This window comes from Meriones unguiculatus, chromosome 3 (assembly GCF_030254825.1).
Source record: "Meriones unguiculatus strain TT.TT164.6M chromosome 3, Bangor_MerUng_6.1, whole genome shotgun sequence".
Lineage (NCBI taxonomy): Eukaryota > Metazoa > Chordata > Mammalia > Rodentia > Muridae > Meriones > Meriones unguiculatus.
The window spans coordinates 120,033,989-120,049,927 of NC_083351.1; positions in this window are offsets into that span (position 1 = coordinate 120,033,989).

Below are 15,939 nucleotides of genomic sequence, written 5' to 3' on the forward strand. Positions count from 1 at the left end.
ATGTTCTGGCCCTGCTATCCCCATCAATTACTAATTAAGAAAATGCTTTACAGGCCTATCTACAACCCTAATATTATTGAAGTCTTTTCTTAATTGAGGATTTCTCCTCTCAGATGACTTTAGCTTGAGATAAAACTATAAAACTATCAAGCATATACATGTGTGTGTGTGCACGCGCACGCGTGCACGTGTGTGTGTGTGTGTGTGTGTGTGTGTGTGTGTGTGTGTGTGTGGCAGCCATGTGACACTGTATGTAGACACTCTGTAATGTTCAAATTAGGATAGACACATACATCTCCTCAATGACTTATCCTAACTTTGTTATAGAAACATCCGAGTTATCTATAGTCACTCTACTGCAAGAAATAGATTTTTTCCTTTCCCTTGCTCTCTCCAGCCTCAAATAATTACTTTTATATCTACACGCAGCCTCATTGTTATTTACACATGAGTATGAACTTTCCATTTTTATCTTCCTGTTTTGTTTATTTCATGTAGCATAATGACTGTTTCTTTTATACAGGTGTCTGCTGTTAACAAAATCCATCAAACTGAAGCACTTGATACCTACACATTTTCACATATGTATATGAATAGTTTTTAAGCAATAAAAGATGAATTTTATAGTGACCTACAAAACAATGTTTAAAAACAGATCAGTAAAACAAATATACCCCATATGTATTTTAGTGTAATATTTTATTAATTCTTGAGAAATTTTAAAGAAAGCATCATAAAATTATTTTCATGTAATAGTTTTGATCATATTCATATCCTAATCCTCTCCGTGACTTTTGCTATATTCAACCCCTTCCCTTTCCATCCCTCGGCTTTCTACCCTCATTTTTTTTAAAGAACCCATTAAGTTCAGTTTGTGTTGCTCTTGTATGTATCACTGTGGATTCAAACACTGGAGCATAGCTGGCCTATCAGGGACCACACTCATAAGGAAAACCCATCCTCTTTTACCCAAGAGCAGTAGCTCCTCTGCCAAGAGTGGAGGTGCATGATCCATGCCCCACCCCCATTTTCTTACTAGAATGATGATGGTCTTGACCTTTCCAAAGCAACCATAGTTTCCGTGAATTCATGAGTGCTGTGATCCTGTCAAGCACAGAAGATAATATTTTGCTCTAGCACTCATCCTTGTAGGTTTTTTTTCTATTATCTTCCTCAATACTTCATGAGCCTTGCAAAGGAATGGGTGATAGAGATATCTCATTTGTGGCTGAGCACTCCACTGGCCAGCTGCTAGTTTCTGCATTAACCACCAACTACTACACAGAAACTTTTCTGACGATGTTGAAGAGTTACACTATCCTGTAAATATAAAGATACAACATTAGAGGGCAGCTTGACAGTGTGTCCATTTTGAAAAATAATAGCAGCAGGTTTACCTCTGAGATCCATCCATCGGCTCTTGGGCAGATTTACAGTGACAGCCATGAGTCTCCTTCTGTGAAGTGGGCCTTAAATCCAATCAGAAAACTGTTGGTTATCCCATAACATTTATGCCATTATTGCACCCATGGGCAAATCTTACCACACCAGTCACTATTGTAGTTCACAGAATTCACAGCTGGGCAAGACCATTAATACACACACACACACACACACACACACACACACACACACCAGTAGCCTGCATAGCATGTACAGATACTATGAAAGTTATCTAGCAAGAAGTGTCCTAGTCAGTGTCAACTTGTTTTTTTCATATCGTGTGACCAAAGTGTGTGATATCTTCAGCAAGGGGATCTTACAATCAAATTCTCTTCCTCTTTAGAATTTAAAAGTAATTTTACCTTCTGAAATTCTCTTGTTAAATTTATTATTATCCCTTTTAAAATTAAAAAGAGTAAGAGTTACCGAAGATCCTATAAATATCACATCAAGTTTTAGTCTTTCGATTGATGGAGGTATTTAATATTCTTACTTTGATGTTTCTTTTAGAGATGGAAAATTCCCTACTTGGAGGAAAATTAAAAAAAAACCTTGCATCAACAATTTTGGAAATAATGGAGGACCCTGTTTCTCATTTCTACTTTTCTCATTCTTTTGAAACAACACTTAACTCAATTAAAGGATTTGACAGGGCACAGTCCAAGTTTTAATGTCAAGATGCAGCAATTGACCTCCTTTGCTCCAGGGAGTTGTTTTGTTAATCATGTTTACATGGCACATGTTGGCTCAAGATGCAGAATGACAGGCTGCTTGTGATTGACTTGTAATTAATTGATTTTACCAAAAAAAATATATATATATATCTCCTCAATACAGCAGGACAAAGAAGGTTGGAACAAATACTGAGAGTTAAAGATTTGAAACTCACATGTGCTACGGTCATTAAAAATTAAGTAACAGCAGGCCACTCTGATTAAATTAGCAACCAATGGATATGGAATTAAATGAAAAAGAAAAATGAAGGTTACTAGTGTCTCTGCCTGGAAAGAGCCCTGCTGAAATGGAGAGTTTCAGAGCTTTATTCTCTCCATAAAACTGCCTATCAAATTGATCCTTTAGGTCACTATGAAAGAGACTGTAAGGTATAAGCCCACCAGAAAGTAGAATCATGAAGAAATTCCTAGTTAAATTTCAATTTAAATATTTTCAATGAGTTTGCACATGTATTTTACTCATTTTAAAAATAGAGAAGACAGAAAAAGAGAAAGAAAGAAAGAAAGAAAGAAAGAAAGAAAGAAAGAAAGAAAGAAAGAAAGAAAGAAAGAAAGAAAGATATGCATACAGTTGGCTACATCCAGGAGGGTGGTTATAATGTTTTCATCTACAAAGACATTAGCACACCATGATGCAGATTGACCTTTTGCCCCATACCAATTTGCTCATCTTCTCACCAGGACAGCAAGTCGATTCCACAAGTCCCCTGATGGGAAGAGCAGACTTCAGCGTGTCTGATGTAGGCTGCTTAAGTTACAGGTTGTAGAGCTCTGAGAAAAACCCAGAAAACGGGCTTTTGAGCTATCACAGAGATACAAAAGAAAGATCTCTGTTGCAGCCCAATTGACTCTGTAAATAATGCTGGGCTCCCTGATGGTACACAGCCTTACCAGTGAATTTGCATTTTACAAACCTCTAGAACTTGCTCGCTGGTGTAGCTTTCACCTGAGACATAAATTCTGCCCAATTATAACATTCTAAGAAATACTTGTGAGCTAAACATCCATATACAGAGCAAAACACTTTATCTTATAGTTATCATTGTTTTCCCAACTTCATCTGACTTAAAAATCGCTTTCCTCTCTTTTAGGTAAAGTCTTAGTTTTCATGATATAGAAACTCATTATTTCTATGTAACAATGCTGATGTGTAGGAAACTAAACTCAAATGCACGGTAGGCAGCAAAATGAAAGAAATCCTGAGAACCGATATTTTTTAAGCAGGTAGTGTATTTCCTTATCCAATTTGGTTGACAAAAAGGCAAAGCGAAAAACAAACTCAGTTCCTCCTTTATTTCACATAAATGCAATATGTATGGGCATATTCATACTCTATTATGCCGAAGACTGTTGTTTGTGAATCGAATAGCATTAACATTACACAAGTTCTGAGAGTAATATTTAATTTAGGCTGGCTGGGACCAATTCCAGAATGTCAAAAATTATATTTCTGAATATTTGAAGGGATCCCTAAAGTATATCCCAATAGAGGTAAGAGAAGAGATATTAACCCAGCCCACGTGTGAAACCAAGGCTTTGAACATACTCCTTTCTTAAAATTATTATTTCTTTTTAAAAATTTACTCTTGGAGATTAAGTAACAATTATGAATAGTAGAGGGTTTGATCAGCCTGGAGGTAGAAGGCATTGTTTTATAATCCAGACAGCACAGCGGTCCTCTGGGCCACATTATGAAGCTTGGTGTTGAGTTTACACATGAAAGAATTTCTTCCTCATTGTAAGAGCAGGATAGACAAACTTGTAGTTTAGAAATATACCCAGACAAAAGACAGGATAACATTAAGACTGAAAAAGAAGAGAGCAGTGAGAACAATATTAAAATAATGCTGTTTAAGAAATGATACACTTATGCAGCTAAAATGATGGAAAAACTAAGGAAATATTTGAGAGTCTAAAGGTTTTAGAAAAAAAGGACTGTTTTGCAGAAGAGATTGTGTAATCAGAATAAAACAGGAAATAAATAGGATGATTGCTAACTTCAATTTCGATTGAAACTGGTGGGTCAGTGATTATCCTTTAGAATTAAAGGTGATGAATTCCTAGGGCAGGGAATGACGATGACCTCACTCTGAACATGGTTAGTTGAGGGACCTGAGAATTCAATGGGTAGGCAGAGAAGCCTGTGCAGCCCTAACTTCCCTGGAACACTCAAAATAAGTAACATACATTTGAGAATCAACGGCATTGAATTAATTAATCATAAAAAGATGAGCGTGATAGCACATCTAAGGTAACAAGCAAATGCAGCCTGAGGAAGCCAGTAAGCAGAAAGTTAAGTTCAAGACATGAAATGAAAGATGAAGTTGGGACAGAACGGGGCGGGTGGGGGGAGCAATTTGTAGAAAGAAACTGTAGGACATGGTCTAAGGAAAGCCCAAGATGTAAGTTTTCTGGGGACTGGCTATGAGAAGTAAGTGCTGTGCGTGAGTAACAGCACAGTGACTGACAGGATTCGGAGGCAGCAATGAAAAATCCTCAGAAGGACAGGAGTGGAGGGAGCAGAGGCAAAGTACTGACGTGGACAGAATGTTTGAAGTAGAAGAGGCTGAGAAGTACCTCTGGGTATGAGTTTGTTGCCAGTCCTCACTGCCGGCCTGTCAGTTCATGGAGACCTATAAAATACCACGTAGGTTCTGACTCAATTCCATTCCAATTGAACCCCATCCCTGTGTTCAAGCACTATTAGGTTCAATCAAGGAACTCTGAACAGTTGGTAGACTTCACAAATCAGAAGGAACAAGACAATTTCCACAAAGGGCTGATTCCTCAAGCTGTTTTTGCTCCCCTTGCTTTATAATGCTGCCGTTACTTAGACTTCCAGACACTACATAAAGCGAAACCGTTCACTCCGGCTGACATTTATACAGGCTAATCAAATGCCTGTGAGGTATGTACCAAATAACTACAGTACCTGCGAGAAGCCAAAAAAAAATCATAAAACACATTCATAGCATAGCCTCAAAAGCCAGCTTTCTCTCAGCAATGAGATAAACTTGGCAAGAGGTAATTACACAGGCCGTTCGAAGCCACTGAGGTGCGCACACTGTAAATGCTCCCGACCACCTTCCACGACAGGAAGACGTCGGCAGCAAAGGCAAACCCAAGTCAGGCTCAGTTTTAACACGTGTTCCCCTCCACCTGCCCTGCCAAGCCAGGCCGCTTAGCCAGGCTCCCTCACATTTTTCAACTCTGGGCAGATAATGGATAGATGTAATTTTTAAACAGCCTTACCAAAGGGGAACTTGGGAGGCAAGGGGTACACAACGCCATTCACCGGCAGCCAGAGAGCAACCCCACCACGGTTCACTTCTGCTAGTTTCAAAGGTTGAGGAAAGACACTCGGGGCGTGATCGGTCTGAGAACAGGGAAACACTCCATAACTTTGAGTTACTCTGAGATAGGTCGTTAGTTATCAACCTTGCTTTTGAGCCATATTTAGGACTAGAGAATTTTATGGATCCGACAGCGTTGAGGAAGTGAAGAAGAAGTTACTACGACAAGAAGAGGAATACTCTCAAATTCAGGGTGAAACTCAGCGTGCAGCAGGATTTTCCCAAACCGAGAATGGTTTTTACACTTCGGTGTTTCGTTCATATCCAGTGCTCAGAAAAATCAAACATGAGAAGCATTAAGTAAACAATGCAAAGCACTTTTGTCTAAAGCGTTCACGGGTGCAAGCTACTCAGCCACCTGAAAATAATACAGCCCACCTCAGTCTCACCTTTAGCCCTTGGGGGTGTTTACAAACTTGAGTTAACCCCGTGAAAGAAACCGTGCCCACGCTTTGGACAGGCAATCTGAAGAGAGATTTAACACTAGCCTGCCCCGCTGTGAGTCACTTGCAGAGTCATAGATAAATCCTGCTCATTTCTCCTGCCTTCCTCTGCTCAGAGCACAAAGCCAACATTTCCGACTTCATTCCAAGTCACCCGCTCTTCAAATGTTGGGGAAGATGTGACCTCAAAGACAAGGTTTTAAAAGTCAAGTATGTAGCCTGAGAACAAATATATATTCCAACGGCAGTGGGTGCCTAAATTCTCCCAATTCAAAACACTATTCCTTTGGTGTTCTCCATTCTACTGTGAGTACATTTCGTCATTATCAGGAGACCAACTATGGCAGTATGACTAAGAATGACCCCCATAGTCTCCTATATTTAAATGTTTGGTCATCAGAGAGTGGCACTACTTAGAAGGACTGGGAAGTGTGGCCTTGGTACAGTAGGATTTGGAGTAGTTGTGGTTTTATCTAAGGAAGTGTGTCTCTGGTAGCTGGCTTTGCTGTTGGCTTTGGGAGTTTCCTCAAGCCAGTCTCCAGTGTCTTCCTGCTTCCTGCGGATCCTGATGTAGACCTTTCCAGCACCATGTCTTCCTGTGTGCCACCATGTTCCCTGCCATGATGACATTGAACTAAACCTCTGAACCTGCAAGCCAGCCTCAGTTAAATATTTTCCTTTATAAGAGTTTCTACGGCCATGCTGTCTCTTCATAGCAAAAGAACACTAATACACCAGTGTTTTTCTTTCTGTCTCAATCTTACTCTAGTTCTGTCTCTATCTCTCACATACTAACTTTAAAAAAATGCATATTTACAACCCCCTTGGATATTTCATTCCCAGAAATGCTGTGATAAACCTTACAGGAAGTAAAATGGTACCCAGGTGACAAAATAAATGCCAAGCAGCTCATGTTCCAAATCTACATGTCCTGCCTCTCCTGGAGAATTCCCTAGTTCCAACCAAGCCTGTGGATAAGAAACTCAAGAGCAGCACGGCAGGTCCTTAGATGGCAACCAAGCTTCAGTGGGGACCTTGCATTTCTCCACTCAGCGGTAATGGAGGCTTCATTATCTCTGAGGTTATTTTACTCTATGCAGTTTCCCATTTGTTCCCACGTAGACGATGTTCTTAATTCCTCTCTGTATTAACCACAGCTCAGGATTCTCCAGAGAAGCACAACCACTAAGGGTAAACATAAAGGAGAAAGCGAAAAGGAGAGGTGGGGAAAGAAATGGAGAAGGCAGGAAGGAAAGGCAGAGAGAAGAGAGGAGGAAATCTTTTAAAGTTAAGGAGCTGTTCATAGCACTATGGGTTTGCCAAGTCCAAAAGGCTGACCGGAAGACAAGGCAGCCAGGGCAGAACTGAAAAGCACAATTTCCACTGAAAAGCATTCCAAGGCAAAATTCTTCATTCCTCAGAGAGCTCAGAGTTCTTTTTCTTAAGGTGTTCAGCTAAGTAGATGAGGGTTAATTCATCATGGAGTTAGAGTAATTTAAGTTTGTAATTTAACTCTTAATCGGTCTGGAAATACCATTCTCTGGACTAGCCTTTCACCAAAACTTTGGAACCATAGTGGCAATAGATAAATACTTAAATTTCTCCCAAATTTATTTGTTGAAAGCCTGATACCAAAGATGAATGTGTCATAAAATAAGGTGTGTGAAATGTGATTATATCATGAGGTTGGAGCCCATAAATGAGGTTGGAGTAATTTTAAAAGAGATCTCAGAGGCCTTCCTTGGCCTTGACTCTCTGAAGTGTGCAACTGTAGTGAAAACATGGCTGGGTGTGCAACAAGAATTGCACCCTGTCAGACTCTGAAACTGCACCTTGATCATGGACTTTCTAGTCTCCCAATAATTTAAAAGGGAAAATGTATGTTGTTGCTAAGCTACCCAACGTAGCCATTGTTGTAGCAGCACAAACAGATAAGGACAATGATAAAAGTGACTTGACACATGAAACTAGTCATCAAGCTCTCTAACATGACAGCTTGCTTCATCAAATCCTGGAAGCCAAGAAGTCAAATGACTATCCATGGGTAAATCAGTAACGGCAGTCTTCATGGGAGACTAATCATGGGAATGTTACCACTATCCATTGGATAAAAAAACCACACACTCCGAGTTAGTGAATTCCACAAAGGCAGAAATAGGAGAACAAACAAATGAAGGGCCATCTTTAAAAAAAAAAAGTGCCTATCACACTAGTTCAACTTAAAAACCCTAGTTTATACAATTTGTGGTAATAATTTTACTCATTCAAAGTTCATTTTTATTTTGCTTTAAAAAACACAACCTGCTTCAAAATATCAACAATTTTAAAAACATTTAATTGTTTCTTGGTTGTTATTTTAAAGTACTTAAAAGTAGACTTTAGCATCATTTATTAGTAATCCTTGATCTTTAAGTATAATCTGGTATAATTAGAACTCTTCAGAAGCAGAAACAGAGTAATAATAATGGACTGAGACATAAAATGGGAAGACCATGTACTCCAAGGGGTCCTGAGATTTTCTTAACTGTGACAAACATATAAAACATTGTGTCTGATACTTTAACCATCTGTGAGTGTAATGTTAGACACATTTATAACATTGTCCACCACTATTATCGATATCATCTTTATCAATTTAACAAAACCTATATTCATCAAACTGTAACTTCCCCTATCCTTCCTCTTTTATCTGCAGGTAGTATATATTTCACTGTCTCTGAACCTGACTGTGTAGTCACTTCAAATAAATGGAAACGTTGGATTTCCCTCCTGGATATGGCTTATTTCCCTAAGCATGTTTCAATTTCCCCCATACATACTGCTTAGCAAAATTTAAATTTCTTTTATAGCTGAGTAATATTCCATCAAGTCTATACTACATATTTTGCTTATTCATTCATCTGTATTATTTCTATCTTTTGATTACTTTGACTAATGTTGCTACAAAATAGGAATACAAACGCTTGAGTCTCTGCTTAAAATTGATTGGATACACACTCAAGAGTGAAATTCTTGAGTCATATAAACATATTTGTGTTTAATTTCCTAGCAAACTATTAAAATTATTTCCAAATGTTCATAGAGCTTGGAATTTCGAGACTTAGACACATTCCAGTCACACAAACAAATACAAATTATAATCAGCCTGAGAGTATTTTTAATTTCAAGCAAAGAAATCATAACCTTAAAAATGTATAATCAAAACTCTTTTTTGTTAGAACATATTTTAAAACGTTGCCACAAACAGGTAGGTTAAATATCATCTTATAATACTGAAGAGTGCTTTAAGCTTTTGTTTCATAGCTCTCATATATTTTATTTTTTAAATTATTTTCTTTGGGGGGGAATTATTTTTTTATGTAGGTCATTGAAAACTTTGTGAGAAATAGACAATTAGGCCATGGGGGACATTTCTAAATTGCTGATGTACCTGCAAAAAAACTCGTGTTTTCATTTAGAAAACATGGGCAAAAAGAAATGAATAGATTTGTTAGAGATTGCCAGTCTGGTTAGACATGGGACTTGTTGCAAACGACTACTTAGCTGCATTTCTTTTTCCCTCACTAAATAGGAAGAGGCACAGAGGGAAACTAACAATTTAAAAGATTTGTATGTGTGGACTTGCTAGTAATGACTGAATTGAAAATTAGCATCTAGAAATCCCTCTGATTAAAATCTCTAAAACTTGGCACTTTCCTTCAAAACTTTGCCAAAATATGAAAATTCTGTCCAGTCTCTCCCTTTCTATTCTTCACTCTGAGTCAGTTCCATGGCTCACTGAGGCTCTGACTTCCCTGTGAGCCAGTGGGCACTGAGGCCTTCTCTTTTCTCACAGTTCCTTCCATGCATGTGGCTGTGCCTGATGACACCATGGACTCCACTTTACGTATTACCAGCCCTTTTATACCTTTTCATTTGTTCTAACCTTGCCTGGAATGGGTGCTTTATCATGGAGCATCAAAAAAGCTCTAAACAAAAAAATAAATAAATAAATAAATCCCCCAATTTCTTCTAAGCTGGCCTATTTTCCAATAGAAAACTATACATAGTGAATGGAGTGTTTCTCGGGTCTTTATTTTAGATTTTTATCTTAAATCATAAACAACACATTAACAACAGGATTGGGAGGAGATGAGGGAGGAGTCTACAGCTGGGATACAGTGAATAAATTGTAATAAATAAAATAATTAATGCTGGGGAAAAAAAGGTGCTACAAAACTCCTTGAATAAGGACCTCATGGTCAGTGAAGCTGAGATGATTGTTTGTAACTAGACACCAGCACTGGGAGTGCACAACTGTAATTTAAAGACTCAACTCGGGAGACTGAAGATCTCCCTTGACCTCATAAAGCGACTCCACACATTCACATGTATTCATCACATACATACATAAGCACACACATGCTCAGTTACACACATGATCAGGAAATCAACCAAACTCATAATGAAAGTGGTTTAAAAAAAAAACTACATACAAAGATCTGAATTAAATGACCAATGTAATTTATCATTAAATTGTCTCACTTGGCTAAAAATCCAATAAAATGTCCCCTGCAATTCCTAGTATACACGTAAATGGATTAAACTGGCTAATGAATTGATCTGATATACCACCTTTGTAAAGTTCCCCATTGAGTGATTGATAGCTGAGCGGAACAGAAATCCTGAGGGGAAAATAGTGACTTTTATATGCTGTAGAAAGCAAGACCTTTGATTAACTGTTTAAAGTCATTTATACAAAATGGGTATGTCATGCAGGGCACATTACTGGGTTATAGACAGATATCAAAGCAGAGCCAACAGAGATGAGAAGTGCCCCTATGCAGAAAGACTCTGTTATTGGTAACTGGAGAGAGTGGAAAGGCACCTAAATAAGTCACATTTTTCAGTAGACGATTCTCACAGTTCTGCATATATATCATCTGTACAGAGACTTTGTTTGCTGTTTTTCCTTCTCCCAGAATCTTTCTCCAAGGATATCTGTACAGCAAGCAGCCTTGGAAGATGAAGTCTTTCCATCCAAAACAGAGGACAGATTTGTCTCCTATCCAGGATAATAAAAATAGCATCTTTCATAGGACAAAGCTAGCCAGCTTTGCTTGGCTCCCGTCATGAACATGGGGCTTTCTTAAAATCAGAACTCTTCAGCTGTGACACAGCTCAATGTGTGCAGGGACTCTGCCTGAGTCCTCATCATTCCCTCTGTGAGGTCTCTGGTTATAGGAAGGGATGGGAATATGAAGCTAGTGCTCTTTCCTGTGCTGTGCACTAAGTAAGAAGTGTCTACCATTCAGAAGTATGTCTTTAGCCATTGTCTATGAAACTGAAGCAGGCTAAGTTTTTTACTTAGGATGTATATAAGACCTCCAACTCTCCACCATTTTTAAGATTCTTGCCTTTCCAAGTTCTGCTCAGACAATGAGGTCCAGTGTGTCATTTCTAGTTCTTTTTTTTGTTTTGTTTTGTTTTGTTTTGTTTTTGTATTGTGGTTCCAGCAGGAGCTCTTATCTGCCCTCCACTGTAACATAAGCACATTTCTGTCCAATGTGAAAAGAGAAACTTCAAAGAGGTGGCTTTCCAAGTGGACTGACTTTTGACTGAACACAGGCAGGCCCCTATTGCAGTATACTGTACATTGGTAACCAGAAGAAACATCCTAGCATCTTCCTCTCATGCATAAAATGAAATGGCAGGTAATTCTGTCTCTTTGTGTGATGGTATTTATGGTGTCCCATAAAGCTGGTTATACTTCAAACAGCTTACACAGAAAGCGTTGCCTGTAGACAGTGATGGCGTTAAATGTGAAAGCTTTGACAAGTTCTTTACACTGGCAGCAGAAGCAGGGTAGCTTTTTACAGTGCAAAGGATGTTAGGCAGCTAAGGACGGGGCTGAAGTAGTTCAGGTCTAACATAGTTCCACGCGGTAGCCGCACTCTTGTGGCAGTTTTGATTCACAGAGATCCATTCCTTGGAAAACATTTCCCCTTCAATCTCCACACCATTGCTGTGAAAAGCAAAGAAACAAATTTTAACTATTTTCCGGCTGTAGAAACTGACTGTCAAAATAGTAAAGTACACACCTGCTGTAACATTAACCATTGACTAGGTTGAAAGTTCAATATCCTCCTCTTTTTAGTAGCTTGAAAGCTACTGATTTTAATGCTGTAGAAAATAAAGATGATGGTGATGGTGGTGGTGTGTGTGTTTGTGTGAGTGTGAATGTGATGTGAGTGTAAGTGTATGTGTCTGTATTTCTGTGTATGTATGTGTATATTTGTGTGAGCGTGTGTGTGTGATTATGATTGTGTGTAAGTATATATGTGTGTGTAAGTGTGTGTGCGTGTGTATGTATGTGGGTGTGTTTATATTTATGTTGTATGTGTGTATATGTTCATGATTGTATGTATATGAGAATATGTGCATTTCAGTATGGGTGACTGTGGATGAGTGCTAGGCCTGATGGGACCTGATAGGCTAGGGTTAGATGGAAGGGGAGGAGGACCTCCCCTATCAGTGAACTTGGAGAGGGGCATGGGAGGAAATGAGAGAGAAGGGGTGGGATTGGGAGGGAATGAGGAAAGGGGCTACAGCTGGGATACAAAGTGCATAGACTGTAATTAATATAAAAATTAAAATTATTTTGACAGGTGGGAGGTCCTCCACAAGTAAAGAACATTTATTTTCTTTCTCACAATTTTACACGGCAACTTTTTCAGGAAGTCAGAAATCTATAAATTGAGTCGGAAGTTAATTTTGATCCCTTCAGGAATCATTTAATTAACAGAGCAATTCCATAATCAATATCAAGTATTTGTGAAGTGTCTACCATGAAACAAGAACTGCTAGATGCTGAAGATTTGTGACAAATGCAAGACTTGGTGCTAATAAACTGGAGCAACTGACACAAAAAGCGGCGACAATTTCCTTCAGAGATCATCCAGGTGTACAATAGACAGGACCTCTCCAAAAGCTGGAAACCAGTTTTCAAAAGTTATACTTCTGGGAATCCAAAGACATGACAGTGGTGGTTTTGACAATAATAGAAAGATCTGACCTCAACAAATATTTGTCTTCCTAGCAGAGTTTGTGATGAGTTTATTTCATATCCCAAAATGATTTTAATATAGTTGCTATGCCAAATATAAGATTCACAATGGTGTGAGTTTTTAAGAAGATTATATGTAGATAATTGCCAAATATAAAATACTATATACAGGGTGATAAATATGGATCTATTAGCATTTTTCTACGTGTAGACATCCAGCACAATTTGTTGAAGATGCTATCTTTTTTCCATTGTATGCTTTTGGCTTCTTTGTCAAAACTCAAGTGTCCCTAGGTGTGTGGGTTTATTTCTGGGTCTTCTATTCAATTCCATTGATCACCAGTCTGTTTCTAAGCCAGTACCACACTTTTTTTTATTACTGTTGCTCTGTAGTACATCTTGATATGAGGGATGGAAATATGTCCAGATGATCTGTTGTTGTACAGGATCATTTCAGCAATTCTGTTTTTTTTTCCATATGAAATTGAAAATTATTCTTTCAAGTTCTGTAAAGAATTGTGTTAGTATTTTGATGGGAAATGCATTGAATCTGTAGATTGCTTTTGGCAAGATGGCCATTTTCACTATGTTAATCCTGACAAGCTATGAGCTATTTCCATCTTTTGATGTCTTCGTCAATTTCTTTGTTTAGAGACTTGAAGTCTCTGAAGACGTCCCTCAACTGAGGAATGGATACAGAAATTGTGGAACACTTACACAATGGAATACTACTCAGCAATTAAAAACAAGGAAATCATGAACTTTGCAGGCAAATGGTGGAAACTAGAAAAGATCATCTTGAATGAGGTACCCCAGAAGCAGAAAGAAACCATGGATATTAGCTAATTGGATATTAGCCTTATAATATAGGATAAACATACTAAAATCTGTACCCTTAAAGAAGCTAAGGAAGAAGGATGGCCCTGGGTAAGATGATCAGTCCTCATTTCAAAAGGCAAAGGAGGTGAGCATCGAAAGAGGGAGAAAATAGGGAATAGGAAAGGAGCCCACAGAGGGCCTCTGAAAGACTCTACCCAGCAGGTATTGAATCAGATACTGAGACTCAAAGCCAAACTTTGGTTAGAGTACAAGAAGAGGTAGCAGGTCCTGGAGAGGACAGGAGCTCCACAGAAAGAGCTACAAAAAGAAAAAAAAAAAAAAAAAAAGATCTGGGCACAGGGGTCTTTTCTGAGATTGATACCCCAACCAAGGACCATGCATAAAGATAACTTAGAATCCCTGCACAGATGTAGTCATGGCAGCTCAGTGTCCAAGTGGATTTTCTAGTAAAAGGAACAGAGGCTGACTCTTGATATGAACTCAGTGGCTGGCTCTTTGATCACCTCCCCCTGAGTGGGGAGCAGCTTTATCAGGCCAGAGAGGAAGACAATGCAACCAGTCCTGATGAGATCTGATAGGCTAGGGTCAGATGGAAGGGGAGGAGGATCTCCCCTATCAGTGGACAGGGGGCGGAGCATGTGATGAGAAGAGGGAGAGAGGGTGGGGTTGGGAGGAAACTAGGGAGGGAGTTACAACTGGGATACAAAGTGAATAAATTGTAATTAAAAAAATAATTTTTTAAAAAATACTATATACATTTGGCACACAAATGTGAATGAATGGCAATTTTACAGGTCCTTAGCATGTTTTAAAAAGAATAAAATACACATAAAAACTGTCAATCAGGAAATATTCTAAACCAACATCTGAATTTTAAATATATACACTAAAATTGAAAATAGATACAATTGCTTCTACATATTGATTATGATCAGGAAAATGCTCCTACAATTACTTTCTTCCATTCTACATTGCTTAAGTAGTGAATAGAATCATGTCTTAGTATATTTGTGTTTCTTTAGCAAAATCTATATGGCTGGTTAATTGACAAGTATTGGAAAGGTTGTTTTGTTTGTTTATTTGTTTTGTATATATATGTGTGTGTGTGTGTGTGTGTGTGTGTGTGTGTGTGTGTGTGGTATCTCTGAAGTTGCAGATCAAGGCAGTGGCAGACCCAGTGTCTGGTAAAGGCACCCTTACTGTCTTCACATGGAAGAAGATAGGAGAGTGTGTGGAGGGGGCAGGTAACTGACATCCACAGTTCCTCCTGGCCCTTTTATAACAGATCCATTATAAATTACTCATTTTCCCCAAATGTCTAAACTTAATACCTCAACAATGAGAAGTGCATTTCAGCATGAAGTCTGGAGGCAGCACATTCACATTCTGTGGGTCAGTAGCCAGTTGTCAAAATACATGACACTTGTAACCCTAACCCTAACCCTCAACCATATTTTCCCTATCAGGAATGTAAAGTGACTTCTGTTTTCCTTTTCTAGACTCAGCCCCTTCCTGTGCCATTGCAATCCCCAAAATAACATATTCAAAGACAAGCTATCCCTTCCTTCCTTGACATACTACAAAGGTATATGGGCATGCCATAAGTTGGGACCCTATGTTTGGAAAATACTCACTTTCAAACTCATTTCTGTAATTTTTCTATTTCTATAAAGTGCAAATCAGGCCGCACTTCATTGTCCTGACAGAAAACAAGGGAGGCAAGATTAGCAAATCTGGGATAACCCATTCACTGGTTACAGGCTGCTTGAGAGGAATATGAATTCAAATACTCCCTCCAATGTGGTTGACATGAGTTTTATTATGTTCTCAAAACTTCCTTTATTGAAACCATGGCTAATAGTTACAGTATTTGGACTTGGAGGGTGTAGGAGGTAATTTTTTTTACATAAAATCATGAGGGTAGAACTCCTTGACAGGATTATGACCTATGTAGAAGAGTTTTAATTCAGAACACAGCTGTTCTGGCAAAAGATTACATCCATAGGTCTTCTTCCATCTGGATCATTCAGACACACCTTTAATCTCAGAGAGAGGTGAGCAGAACTCTGAGTTCAAGGACA